The sequence below is a fragment of the Podarcis tiliguerta genome (assembly GCF_965153285.1).
Source record: "Podarcis tiliguerta genome assembly, chromosome: Z".
Taxonomy (NCBI): Eukaryota; Metazoa; Chordata; class Lepidosauria; order Squamata; family Lacertidae; genus Podarcis; species Podarcis tiliguerta.
The window spans coordinates 45,424,931-45,438,660 of record NC_139553.1 but is presented as its reverse complement, the minus strand read 5'-3'; the positions used below and the strand labels follow the sequence as shown (position 1 = coordinate 45,438,660).

At 44.2% G+C, this 13,730-nt stretch overlaps 1 long non-coding RNA gene across 1 annotated transcript in view; it reads left to right on the top strand.

Annotated features, from left to right (window-relative positions):
- The first annotated feature begins 3,314 nt into the window (after positions 1-3,314).
- Positions 3,315-13,730, top strand: part of LOC310669054 — a 26,862-nt gene continuing 16,446 nt past the window's right edge. The window contains exons 1-2 of the long non-coding RNA XR_014506995.1: positions 3,315-3,513; positions 3,781-3,902. This is a non-coding gene — a long non-coding RNA (uncharacterized lncRNA). The remainder of the gene's footprint in view (positions 3,514-3,780; positions 3,903-13,730) is intronic.

Genomic DNA, 13,730 nt, shown 5'->3' with positions numbered 1-13,730 from the left:
GATAGGTGGTTTATGATCAGGGTGTTTTCACTGGCTAAGGTTGTTGGGTGTTTGAGTCATATAACATCTGGAAGCAAAACATCTGGAGGGCACCACGTTGGCAGAGACAAGAATGTAAATGAATGCTGCTCTAAATCCTTTCCTTGCTCCACACCAAAGGCTTGACTATGATGGTATGGCAGATACAAGCGTCGGGATGTCTTCTGTGCCTCACTTGCACAAGTCAGGATGAATTTCAGTCCACCAGGAGTAGACAGGAAAGGACAAAGTAGTGTGACTGAGCAACAGTGCTGCAGCATGATGGGTGGTTAGGAAGCGAAGAGATAAGAAAGTTGCCACCGATTTTAGCCTCTCTTTTTTTACCTGTCTAACGAAATTAGTCTACTGGTACTTGTGCTTTTCCGATGCTGTGCCTTTCTTTTCAATGCTCTTTGAAAGCTCCTGTTGAAATTAATCTGTTTCTCATAAGAATGTTGCCAGGTTAGGTCAACCCAATTGTCTATCAAACAATGCGTTCTTCCTGGCAACAGTGGAGAGTGTGGGGGAGGGTTGAATTCAATTCAGTTTGCATTGAAAGGCAAACTTACCTAATTTGCCTTTTCTAAAACAAATGAAAATCCAGCTACCAGTTGCTGGGAACTGTTCTGCGGACATCTAGATGGCCACTGTGAGAACAGGATCCTGGAGCAGATGTGCCATCAGCCTGGTCCAGCAGGGCTCCTCTTAGGTTCATTCTTTAAAATTTGCATTTCTCTGAATTTTGCAGTGCAGATTTCCAATCAAGTACTGTGTGCATCTACTGGGGTACAAAAATGTATCTACTGGGGGTAGTGGGTGCATGGTGTTTCTCCCCCCTCCAAACATTTTTATTTTACAAAACAATAAAACTATTAACATCAATAACTGGGCACAAGTCTAATGATGTAAGCCACATCCAGGGGAGCAAACATGGAATTCCTAGCAGTACCACAACTTTCCTTCCACCTCAGCAGCACTGAGCTCCAGAATTCAACTGCAGTACCAGCCTGTCTGATCTTCCCATCAACTAAAATTGAAGGGCCAGTCCCTGTCTGCCAGACTCCATAAAGCTTGCATGCACCTCAGACGTAGTAACTCATTTCTTGCCTGAAGGAGCTGCCTAGCCTCTGATTCCCCTGCCTTGAACTGGGCCTCCAAATCCTCAGCTGCTGCTTTGTAAAATTATTCCACCCTGCCTGTTGCATACCACTTCCCACTTGGGATGTCAGCTAGCTCTTCCAGAACCAAGCTTCTTGGAGCCCAACCCTTGCTGAGACCTGACATAAGCAGCGAGGAAATATTGATGGCAACTGAGCACTGGCCACAAGGGCTTATAACCCTTGCTAAATGTGTGAGCTTTTAATGTGGCTGCCAGATTTCATGGTTGCTTTTATAATAGGGTGTGGCTCCCCCATGGGGGTGGGTCACAGGCCTGAGGATTGTTGAAGAGCATGTGGCAGAACCCCTGCCTTGCATGCAGAAAGTCCCTGGTTCAACCCACAGCATCTCCAAATGGAGCTGGAAGAGACCTTGCCTTAACCCTACAGGACCACTGTCAGTGAATGTAGACAAGAGAGAGAGAGCCAGATGAATCAATGGCCTGAGTTAGCATACAGCAGCTTCACTGGTGGAGGAAGAGGAGTGTGGGGGGAGCACATCGCCTCCGGCAGTGCGATCCCGGCAGGGTGCGATTGAAGCTGCCCCACCGTGTCCGTGCAGTGTGCCCCGCCCCCAGGACGTGTGTCAGTCCCGCCCTGCCTGCGCTCTGCCACTGAGCAGCTTCCTGTGTTCTGGGGTCATGCAAGGAATGTTGGAAGATTCAGGAAAGCCAAAAAGAAGCACTTATTCACATAGCACATAGTAAAAAATAAAGGACTCACTTTCATGAGACACAGTGATGGTCTCCAGTTTGGATGGTTTTAAAAGGGGTTTTGCTGAATTCACAGAGAGGAAAAGAGTATCAATAGCTAGCTGTGAAAGCTGCTGACCCTACCAGGACTGAAGACACTCTACCTCTGAATGCCAGCTGTTGGGGGCACAAGTGGGGAGAGTGTTGTTGCTCTCAGGTTATCTCTGTAGGCTTCCCATTAGGCCATCTCATTGACCATGATGAGAACAGGATCCTGAATCAGATGGGCTTTTGGTGTGATTCAGCAGGACTCCGCTTTTCTGTGTTTGTAATGTACCATCATAGCACATGGTGCTTAAGCTCTGGGATACTTCATATGGTAGAGCACAAGGGACTTAATTTCAGGGTTGTAGATTCAAGCTCCACATTGGGCAAATTATTCCTGCATTGCAGGGGGTTGGACTAGATGATACTAGTGATCCCTTCCAGCTCTACAATTCTATGATTCTATGATTTATAGAGGAAACCATAAACAAAAATCACCTGCATTCTTTGCCCCAAGCAGCTTACAGGGGTAAATTTGCCATTGCCCCATTATAATTGCAGCAGCAGGGATCATTCAGTTTGTAACTTAAGGGGTTAATTCTGTTCTTAAAGGGAGGGCTGGAGGTGTTGCATAGTAACCAAACAGAGTGGCATGATCTTTACCAAAGAAGCATGCAATTTTTGTAGCTTTGAGGGATATTTTCTTCTGTATGTTTGTTTAAATGTCTCCAGTCTATGTAGGAGGCCTGAAGGAAGGATGACAAACCCTCTCTATTGCTTCCTTCTCAAATTATACATGTTTTTAGTTCAGCTTGCTTAAGCGATGTGTTATTAGGACTTTTCTCTCTGGCCACCATCTGCATTATTTCATTGCTAACACCCCCATGTCCCCCTTCCTTTTCTTCCAGATTGGAAAGTGCGGAAATCAGTCCTCTTTAATCTGACTCACATGGCAGGGTTGTGGTTGTTGGTTTTTCTTTTTTCTTTTAAAGCTAGATGAGACAAGAATTGTAAAGTGTGTTGTACACCTCAGAGTTCTACAGAAGCACAAACATTCTTACCCTACATCAAATGGAAAAGAAAAGAAAATCACAATTAAATCTGGTGATTCAAACAAGAGTGCGGTGGATGCAGACAGAGCTTGAAAATCCTTCACAGGCAGAACTCTGTGGGATTCTGCACCCAGCATAACAAGCAGGTTCTGCTGACATTCCCCATTCATTTACAGTGCTCTGCAGCCAGTTGCCGTCGCTGTTGCCATGGCAACACAATAACTCTAGCCTATATCTGAGGAGGTCCCCTCAGCCGGCATCCCAAGGTTTCCCCCAAATGCTTGCAAGGAAGTGGATGGGGCTCCTGAATGCCAATGAACAACCCTCCCATTGGCTGGGTGATGGGAGAGGGGAATAAGAGTGAAATAGTGCAAAGTGACCTGAATATTAATTTGGGGTGGTTGGGGGGGGGGGGGGAGAAAAGAGAGAAAAGAAATTCCCCAATCTCACGACACAAATGCGTCAAGATTCACAGCTCCCTCTCTCCTGCAAGATCATAAAACCTGGAAGAGCATCCTTTAATTCTGAGATACCTTTGTGTGCAGCTGGGTGAGCCGAAATCACAGTTGTGCCCCAGGCTTTTTAGCAGAGGGTTGGGGTGGGGGGGAAGTGGGAGAGTTATTATCATTATTTAATTGTACCAAAACCTAACTGTTTATGCAGACCAGTGAGGCAGAGTGGGGGGGTTGTTTGGGGGGCAGGAAACCCCCCCCCCACCTCATGCACAAACCCTATGCAAAGATGCTCCATGTGTTAATACATATTTGCTTTTTGATCTTTCCCTTCCTTGTGTGGATTCTGTTTTCCCCCCTGCAGCAGCAGCAGCAGCAGCAGCACCCCCGCTATGGAGCAATTCTGGTGACTCACCAAAGGGAGTTCCCTTCTTCTTGGTCTCTGCCTTACAAATGTATCTCTTCAGCATTGCCTTAGTGGTGCCGGTAAGCTTATTTCTGCCGGGATGGAGAAAGGGGCTGTGGAAATAGTAATAATAATAATAATAATAATAATAATAATAATAATAATAATAATAATTTTATTTGTACCCCTTAAATGTTGCAACTCCTGTCTGTGATGTGATTGATGTCTGTACTGATGTTACCTTTGGGGAGGGCATTGGAATCTGCCTTATATCACTCAGTATCTTTGTTCATCTATCCCAGTGGTGTCTTTTCCTGACTGGCAAGGATTCTCCAGGGTCTGGGAGCAAAGAAAAGTATTTCCTGCCACACAGTACCTGAATCTTTTAGGTCAGAGATACAGAAGGCTTTCCCCCCCTTGTTTGCTTTCTTTCAAATATTTTTTGTTAAAGTTTTCAAAATACAATAAAATAGTATCTGAAAGAAATAGAATCAAGAAGGAGAGAAACAGCAAAGGAAAGAGAAAAAGAAAAGGGGAAGGAGAAAGGAACAGAGAGACAGGAAAAAAATAAAAATTAGCACCAATAATAATAGTAATATAACGAGGCACTAAATTATATGTATATAGCCCTCTAGCATAATTATATCTTAATCTTCAATCCACATACAAATAAGTGAGTCTTCCCAGCTCCCACCTGGGGAAGCTTCCCTCTTTCTCAGCCTCACATAGGTCCCTATCTTCTATCCTCATTTCCCCCAAATCTAAATATTCAAAAATCCCACATCTATGGATGTGGTGAATCAGAGATGTCACGGCCTATATACCAAATGTGTGTGATGGTTTATACCCATTTGCTTCCAGAAGTGTCACAGCTTGTTGCCTCTTGATACTGACTAAAGATAGCCTTGGACACATGGGCACATAGCACATGGGAAAGCTTAATGTCCAAACAAAGCCAAAAGAGAGGACATGTGCAAGTATATAACGCTCATTACTCGATGGCTTACAGTTGAATGTGTGAACTGGCTACATTAAAGAGCGATGGTGCATTTAAGAACCTAAGAACATAACAAGAGCCTGCTGGATCAAGCCAATGGCTCACCTAGTCCTGTGTCCTATTCTCACAGTCACCAACCCACTGGGAAACCCACAAGCAAAACCCACAAGAGCACTCTCTGCTTCTGAAGTTTCCACCAACTGGTGTTCAGAAGTATTACTTCCTCCAACCATGGAGGTATATTCTAGTCTCAATCACAGCTAGTAGCCATTCATAGATGTATCCTCCATGAATTGTCCAATCCTATTTAAAAGCCGTCCAAGTTGGTGGCCATCAATGCCTCCTGAGCATGTGGTTTCCATTTTGAGCTGCTGCCAGGTGACCTGCAAGTTATCTCTGTGTTGATTAATCTGTGGTGGATTAATCTATTGTGTCCCGTGGGAGTAGAGGCAGATGGTACAGTCAGTAACAGATCTCTGGCATCTCCAGGGAGTGCTAGGAGGGACTCATCTTTGAAGCCCTGGAGAGCAAATGTCTTTCAGCATTGCCAGGACAAGCAGAGCCCAATCTGTCACCTACATCCCAGAGCACAACCATTTAGAAACTTGAGCACATCCAAGTATAGCTTCAGGGCAGTGGGCTACCTAGAATATAGCTGCTAGAATAAGGATGGTCAGCAACCCAGATATCAGGACCATGGATCAGGACCATCTGGGAGAGTAATCATGTGTCTCAGTTCAGGTGGCTAGCTGTGCTGATCTGTCATAGTCATAATAAATAACAAGATGAAAGATGAAAAAATATTTTTTAATAATTCCAGTGGCACATTAAAGATCAACTAAGCTTTCAAGGTATGAGCTTTCGTGTGTGATGCACACTTCAATGTGTTTCAGTGGTGTTTTTTCATTCCAGACCCTGGTTATTCATCCTAGGCCAGTGTTTTTCAGACTTGGGTCTCCAACAGTTGTTGGACTACAACTAGCACCATCCCTGACCACTCGTCCTGCTAGCTAGGGATGATGGGAGTTGTAGTCCAACAACAGCTGGGGACCCAAGTTTGAGAAACACTATCCTAGTCTCTCTTTTAAAGGCCCCCAATCCATTCTCAGCTGCACTGGTGAGCACAAACCATGGAGCATGGGATCCCCAGGGAGGAGGGCCCTGGTTCATGTGGGGAGTCTGGCTCAGGGGGTTGCTGTTTCTTGGAACCTTCTTGAAGAGTTATGGGTTCCAGGAGATCCTGATTATTGCTATCAGAACTTGGGTCTATTGCATCCATCAATGGTACTGTTCACTGTTAATAGAACAATGGAAGCTTCCTTCTTCTAAATCTAGCCTTTGGTACATGTAACAGTATTTTTGACACTGACTGATGGTGGCTCTCTAGGATTTCAGCCAGGAGTCTATCCTGTCCCTGGCAGGAGATGCTGGGGATGAAACCTGGCACTTTCACATGCCACACAGGTACTCTACCACAGGGGCCGCTTGATCTGTGCCTGGGTTCTAGTTGCTGATCAAGATCATGAAAATCCAAGTGGTATTCCTCTTCAGGATTCTGGTGCTTCAGAGAATGTGCAGAGTGCTCTTCTAGTGTAGAGTCTCTCTCTCTCTCTCTCTCGTGTGTGTGTGTGTGTGTGCATGCTCAAAAGCACAACATAGAAAGCAGAGGCACAGCAGCAAACAGCAAAAAGTAATTTCCCTTCCTGACTTGGACTGTATCTGATGTTAATCCTACAAAGAGTAGGCCCACTGAAAGCAAAGGATAGGACTCATATAGGTTCGTTAATTTAAGTAGGTCTACACTGAGTAGCTGGATGCAACCCTTGACATCCTGACATCTATCCAAGAAACTAACTCTGGCCAGTCCTCATTTCCAATTCTGGCTAGCTGTTTCCCAATTCTACATCTACTGTGTGTTCCATTTTCTTCTCAATCACAATCAAACCTAATCATGGAGAATGATCTGCTGCCATAATATGAATTTCTGGGAACCAGAGAAGACCTGACATAAAGTAGAGATGGCCTAGATGCTGATGAATAAATGGAATTAACATCTTGCTCAAGGGTACTTATGGGAAAGCCGGTTTAAACAACAGCAACAACAAAATTACACACCACAACCATATCATGGAATGTTAGTTAATAAGGGACTTTCCCCCTCATTAAACCTCCCCCCATCACCACACAAGTTTGTTGAGGAAGTTTCAGAGCTCAGTGGTGGGACATCTGCTCTGCATGCAGAAGGTCCCATGTTCAATCCCTGGCACCTCCAAACAAGCTTGGGAAAGACTTGCTTCCTGAATGCCTGGAGAGCCACTGCCAGTCAAGAGTAGACAATGCAGTGGTTACCTCGGTTCTGAACAAATCAGCTCCTGAACACCGCAAACCTGGAAGTAAGTGTTCCAGTTTGGAAACGTTTTTCAGAAGCCGAATGTCCGATGCGGCTTCCGCTTGAGTTCAGGAAGCTCCTGCAGCCAATCAGAAGCCGTGTCTTGGTTATCAAATGGTTTGGGGAGTTGAACGGACTCCCAGAATGGGTTAAGTTCGAGAACCAAGGTACCACTGTACTGAGCTAGGTGGACTAAGCATAAGGCAGTTTCCTGTGTTCCTTTGCTTGTTTGTTGGTTTAGTTTACTGAGACAAAAAGTGATGTCAGTCAAATTTTATTGTGAGCATTAAATTAATGCTGAGTCCATAGCAGAAAAGGAACTGTTTGAAACCAAGACAGCCAAGGCAGAATTGTAGGTCATGAATATAAAAGAGACGAACACCCAGTTACTCTAACGTTCCCTCTCTCTTAAGCATTTATCTACTGTATATACTGATGTGCATATAACACAGTGGTGACGAACCTGTGTGCCTCCAGACATTTTTGGAGCATAGCCAGTACCAAGAATGATGGGTGTTGGAGTACAGCAACATCTGGAGGGCTGTAACCCACTGGTGTTGCTGTAACCCAATCTTGGACTTTGCACTGAAGGGCAGGTTTTTAAATTTAAAAAATCCACAAATAAATGTGCAAATGTCAAAACCTCTTTGAATTTTACTGGTAGGTCTTAAGATTTTAGGGAGACTGACCTTGGTCAACAGCCAAATTTGATGTTTTGTTTCCAGTGCTAAAGGATAACACTTAAAACAGCTCATGTGTCAGTCTCAAAAAATGCACCTTGTGATGACACAATCCTTTGCAAGATTTACTTCTCAAGTGCCAAGAAGGGCTTGCAGTAAATGAATCGGTTTCACCCTCACTTCTCTCATTTACCAGTAATTGTCCCATGCTCAGCTCCAGATGATCTCCCTCATCCAGGTTAGAAGACTCCTGCTGGATCAGGCCACAGGCCTATTTGGTGCAGTACTTGCGGTAGCCATCCTGATGCATCTTCTGCCAAAAGCAGGACCTGAGTGCAACAGCCCCCCCCCCCCGCAGTTTCAAACAACTGGCACACATGGACTTGGAAGCAGAGCATTGAAGTTGGTGGGACTCTACTGAACCACCTGTTTCTGCCTAGTCAGTGCAGAATAATGCACTGGTGTGCAATGTTTGGTTAATTATTCAGTTAGGTGTCTTGACTGCAGCTCTTTAAATTAAAACGTGGTCAGAATTAAGCAGACTTCATTTTTTAGAAGGTAGCTTTCTAGAATTTCAAAAAACTGCAGTTTTGGAAGTGGAGATATTACCAGCTGTGCTTCATCTTAAAAACGGAATTATTAACCTCAGCTGCAGGGGTCAAATGTGGCCCTTGAGGTAGCTCTATTTGGCCTTTGTCACTCCTCCCCCCTCCTTCCCTGGCTGCACTGCCTCTTCCTGAGCCACACTCCTTACTGACCTGGCTGCATCTCTTCCTTGAGTGCTTCTGACATGCTGGAAAGTCTCATAAAACTGTGATAACGGCTCTTGACTAAGGAATCGTGTGTGCACAGAAATCTCTGACTTCTGCATGGCTGAAATAGAGCCTACCGTACAAAGAAAAGGGTCATATCTATTGCTCTGGCCTCAGCCACCTTTGCCTCTGTCCCCCCACCTCAATACTGAAACATGCCCACCCTCCTCAGAAAGGTTCCCTAAGCATGACATATTTTTTTACCCTTTGAAACAATAGTTCTCTCTTGTATGCAAAAATATGCAGATTTAATTGATCAAAACCGTACCCAGTTAATTGACTGCAGGTTTTTTTAGATTATTAACATTATCATCAGGTGACAGCCTTACGGACAACTGTTCCATTTCATATCCCATACAATGTCACTTGGTTAACATTCGGCTAAGATAAGCCATTCCCTTTCCCCCCTTTCCTTCTGCAGACCTATAAATTGTTGGAAAGGGACATGCAAGGTTACTGCTGGGTTAATGCACAGAGTTATTCTCCTCATTATTTGGCATGCGAGTGAAGATAAAAAGCTCAAGTTCAATCAACGGGAAACATTCTTCTATCTTAGAAATTTGAGCATATATCAAAGTCAAACAATATTTGAAATAACGAGCTCTTCAAAGCTGGAACAATTGAGATTTGCATATGTCTTTGCAGTGTGCATGCAAGCAATCAATGGCCTCCGTGTTTCTGGGGAAGAGCGTCGGAAAATCTGAAATCATTTTGGAGCACAGGAGTAAACAGCTGCAGCCAGACAGGGGGGTGCAAGCTTCTTCTTTTTATCGCAGACTCTTTAGCCAAATGTTACATCCCATTGTACATGGGGGGATGTACTGAAAAAGAAGGGGTGGAATTCAGTTAATGCTCAAACAACTAAGGTGAATAGGAAGCACAGCTATCCAAATTACCAATGTCCTACACATGTACCCCTCTCTCTCTTTATCTCTGCAGCTTCTCCTGAAGCATTTGCTGGTGTAAGCAGGAGAGGTATCATCTGAATGCTGAGAGGGGGAGGATTTTAATAGGCACCATTTGTGATTCCTACAACCTTTCTTTGGAGAGATATTCTTCCCCTGCACCAAATTACCAAATCACCAAAGAGCAAAGGCACTGCTTTTCCTGATATATAGATCCATTGGGCCAGTTCCTCTCTCCTTCCACACCTGTTTGCATGCTGAGTAACCAACAGGGCACACATAGGAGCAAAGACTTAGAATTCAATGTGGGCAATAGAGGTGAGCACTAACTTACATAGCTATGCCAAGTACCTTGCTACAGCTGATGGCATTTCAGACTGGGGTTGCTCCAATGTTTACTCAAGGGGAAGGTAGAGAGAGTGAGAGACCAAGAGAGAAGGGGCACTTTCTGTTTGCAGCTGACTATAGTTTCTTTCTGTGCCATTCCCTCCATACATTGTTAACTTTGTCCTCTTTCCTGTAAGACTGGAATGATAAATCTGTGGCCCTCCTGATATTGCTGGACTAAATTTCCCATCATCCCTGTCTATTGGTCCTGCTGTCTGGGGCTGGTGGGAGCTCAGAGTCAAGCATCACATGGTGGGGTATTGCTTCCTTTCTCTACTATTGCTTCTGTACGTCTCTCCACCTTTCTGGTTACTGCTGCTATGTTCTTTCTGAAAATATGTGGGTGTGTTGTGGATGGGATGGTGTCATGGCAATGTGTAGCAAATCTGGTCTTGCTACAAGATAATATCGAGTGAGGGCAAACAAAGCCAGTTGTGAGTGAAGAAGCAGTGCCTCTTGAATCAAGCACATTGGTCATCCTAGCCAACCAGGGATTACCTGGTGATTGGAGTGATGTAACTGCACTACATATCCAATTGCTTTGGCCATGGGACATTACTGAAGGTAAACAAAGCGGAGAACGAGAAAGAGCATAATATAATTGCATAGGCAAACGTTTTTGTAGGCATTGTGGGGAAATTGTCAAAAGAATGGGCACTTTTTGACACAGGCAAATATGTTCCTGAATAGCAGAGCGATGTCTGTGCTCTCACATAGCTTGCACATAACAAAAAGCTGGAGGGGGGGGGGAATGCCACTGAAAAGGAGATGTGAACAGCTTAACAAACTGCACAGTTCCCCCCTCCCTCTGACCATCAGTGTCCAAAATGCAATTTAAAAATCATTCAGCAAGTACACAGATGATTTCCATCTGATATAAAAGGGAAATGAAAGCCCCAATGCTCTTATCTCCATTTGCCCACGGAAGGAAAGGAAAGGAAATGAAATCTCACATTTTCACCCCAGCAGCACAGCTGCAAATTTGTAAACAAAAGTCAATAGAAGGTTTCATTTGATTACCGGCTTTGATCCATCAGTGCTGGATTCTGATTTGCTCTTAACACTGGCCAGATTGCTTTCATCTTTTAAAATATACGAGGAAGCAAGATGACCCAAGCAGATTTCCTGAAATAGGATGTTCCCTTCTCCTCTCTCTCTCCCTCCCCAACCCCCACCTCTTGGCAACAATGCCGTTTATGTGAATAATACTATGAAACATAGTATGTCATGAGCTAAAAGGCAAAGTCATCGTGGCTGAATTTCGAATTGAATTTTAAAATCCTTGGCTGACGATATATTAGATGGAAGAGATTAAACCTGCAACAGGATGTTGCCGTCTAGGCTGCTCACTATTCAGGATTCCAGCCCCTCCACTTGACAAATTCCCTCTTCCCCTGGATTCCAGTTTTTCCTGTGCAACAAAAGAAAATTCAGGGCAGATAAAAGAAAGTAACATCTTCATGTAGTGAATAGTTACTGTGAAGCTCACTCCTATAGGAGGCCACCAACCTTGATGGCTTTAAAAGAATATTGATAGGGTGCAGCAAAGGGGAGGAATTTTTAAAAAAAAAGACCATGGAAAATGGGACGGGAAGTCGATCAAACAAAAGAAAACATATTATGTATTAGAATGCCTATGTGAAACTTGTGGAAATCTAATGAATGATAGATGATAGATAGATGATAGATAGAGATAGATAGCTAGCTAGCTAGATAGATAGATGATAGACAGACATACCGTAGATGCTGTGGTACTTCAGGTTAAGAACTTAATTCGTTCCAGAGGTGTGTTCTTAACCTGAAACAGTTCTTAACCTGAGGTACCACTTTAGCTAATGGGGCCTCCTGCTGCCGCAATGCCGCCAGAGCTCGATTTCTGTTCTCATCCTGAAGCAAAGTTGAGGTCCTATTTCTGGAGTCTGTAACTTGAAGCGTATGTAACCTGAAGTGTCTGTAACCCGAGGTACCACTGTAGGTAGATAGACAGACAGACAGATATAGAATGAGTATTGCATAAAGCATGATGGATCTGCTCTGCCTTCACAGTTAGAGGCAACAATGCTTCTGAATACCAGTTGCTAGAAACCGCAGGAAGGACTCCCTCTTTCCACATGAACCTACCTGGACCCCAAGATCATCTTCTGATGCCCTTCTTTGTGTGCCTCCTCCCTGAGAGGTCTGGAGGGTGGCAACACAAGAACGGGGCCTTCTCTGCAGTGGCTTCCCATCTGTGGAATGCTCTCCCTAGGGAAGTTTGCCTAGTGCCTTCATTATACACCTTTAGGCACCAGGCAAAAAGGTTCCTTTTTAACCAGGCCTTTGGTTGACTTGATTGACATCCTAGGCCCATTTAAAATGATGCTCTTTGGGGTGTGTGTGTGTTATTGGGTTATTGTTTTTATTTTTATTTTATATATTGTGATCTTTTCTGTGAACTGCCCTGATACCTCTGGGTATAGGGCGGTATATAAATTTAATAATAATAATAATAATAATAATAATAATAATAATAATAATGCACTTGTGCTAGGGTCCTGCTTGCTCCTTTCCCACTGGCATGTGGGTGGCCATTGTTAGAACAAGTTGGTGGAATAGATGGCCTATTGGCCTGACCAACAGGGCTTTTTAATGTTCTTATGTTAATAATCAGTCAACATCCCATGGCCACTGAGCCCTCACAGTCCTCACTGCACTGTTCTAGATTCCCTCTCAAATAGGTTTTCCTCCCCATAATGTTGGGGTTCCATCAAGCCTGCTACTGAGACCAATAGGGATGCGGGTGGTGCTGTCTAAACCACTGAGCCTCTTGGGCTTGCTGATCGGAAGGTCAGCGGTTCAAATCCCTGTGATGGGGTGAGCTCCCATTGCTCTGTCCCAGCTCCTGCCAACCTAGCAGTTCAAAAGCAAACCAGTGCAAGTAGATAAATAAGTACTGCAGCAACAGGAAGGTAAATGGTGTTTCCGTGCGCTCTGGCTTCAATCACGGTGTCCCATTGCACCAGAAGCGGTTTAGTCGTGCTGGCCACATGACCCGGAAAGCTGTCTGTGGACAAATGATGGCTCCCTCAGCCTGAAAGCGAGATGAGCACCACAACCCCATAGGCGCCTTTGACTGGGCTTAACTGTCCAGGGGTCCTTTACCTTTTCCTTTTACTACTGAGACCTTTTTCTTGTGCATGGCATCATTTTCACGGCAATAAGGATTCATACTGGAACAATGGAAATAGAAGGGCTGATGTCAGCAACATGGCAACAGGTTACATTTACTGTTAATGTTTGTTACCTAGAAATGTTAGAAACATGGATGACTTGGGGTCATATATATATTTTTAAGGCATTTCATTGCTGATGCTTCTTGGTCAATTTCCCTTTGAACCTTTGCAAATCCTAGGGCTTACCAGTAAATGTCAACTTCTCCACACAATAATGTTTTGACTAGCTGAATGCTGAGGTGAGCTTCCACAGTAAAGGTGAAGAATAATCAAATTAAATGCCCTAAGGGCTTATCAGCAAAGGGCAGTATATAAGTCAGAAGCATAGATGATTGCGTATGTTTTGGTTTATCTTAGTTTCTCTCCCCCCCCCCCCCAGTCAAATTCAGTTTGCAACATGGCTGCAGCAACTTGATTTCTTTTTTAAAAAAGTCCTCATGAAAATTCACCAGCATTTTAGTTTGCATTTTCTCTAAAATACCCATTTTTGCACGTGATCCTGCCTAACATGCACATTTTGCAAGCA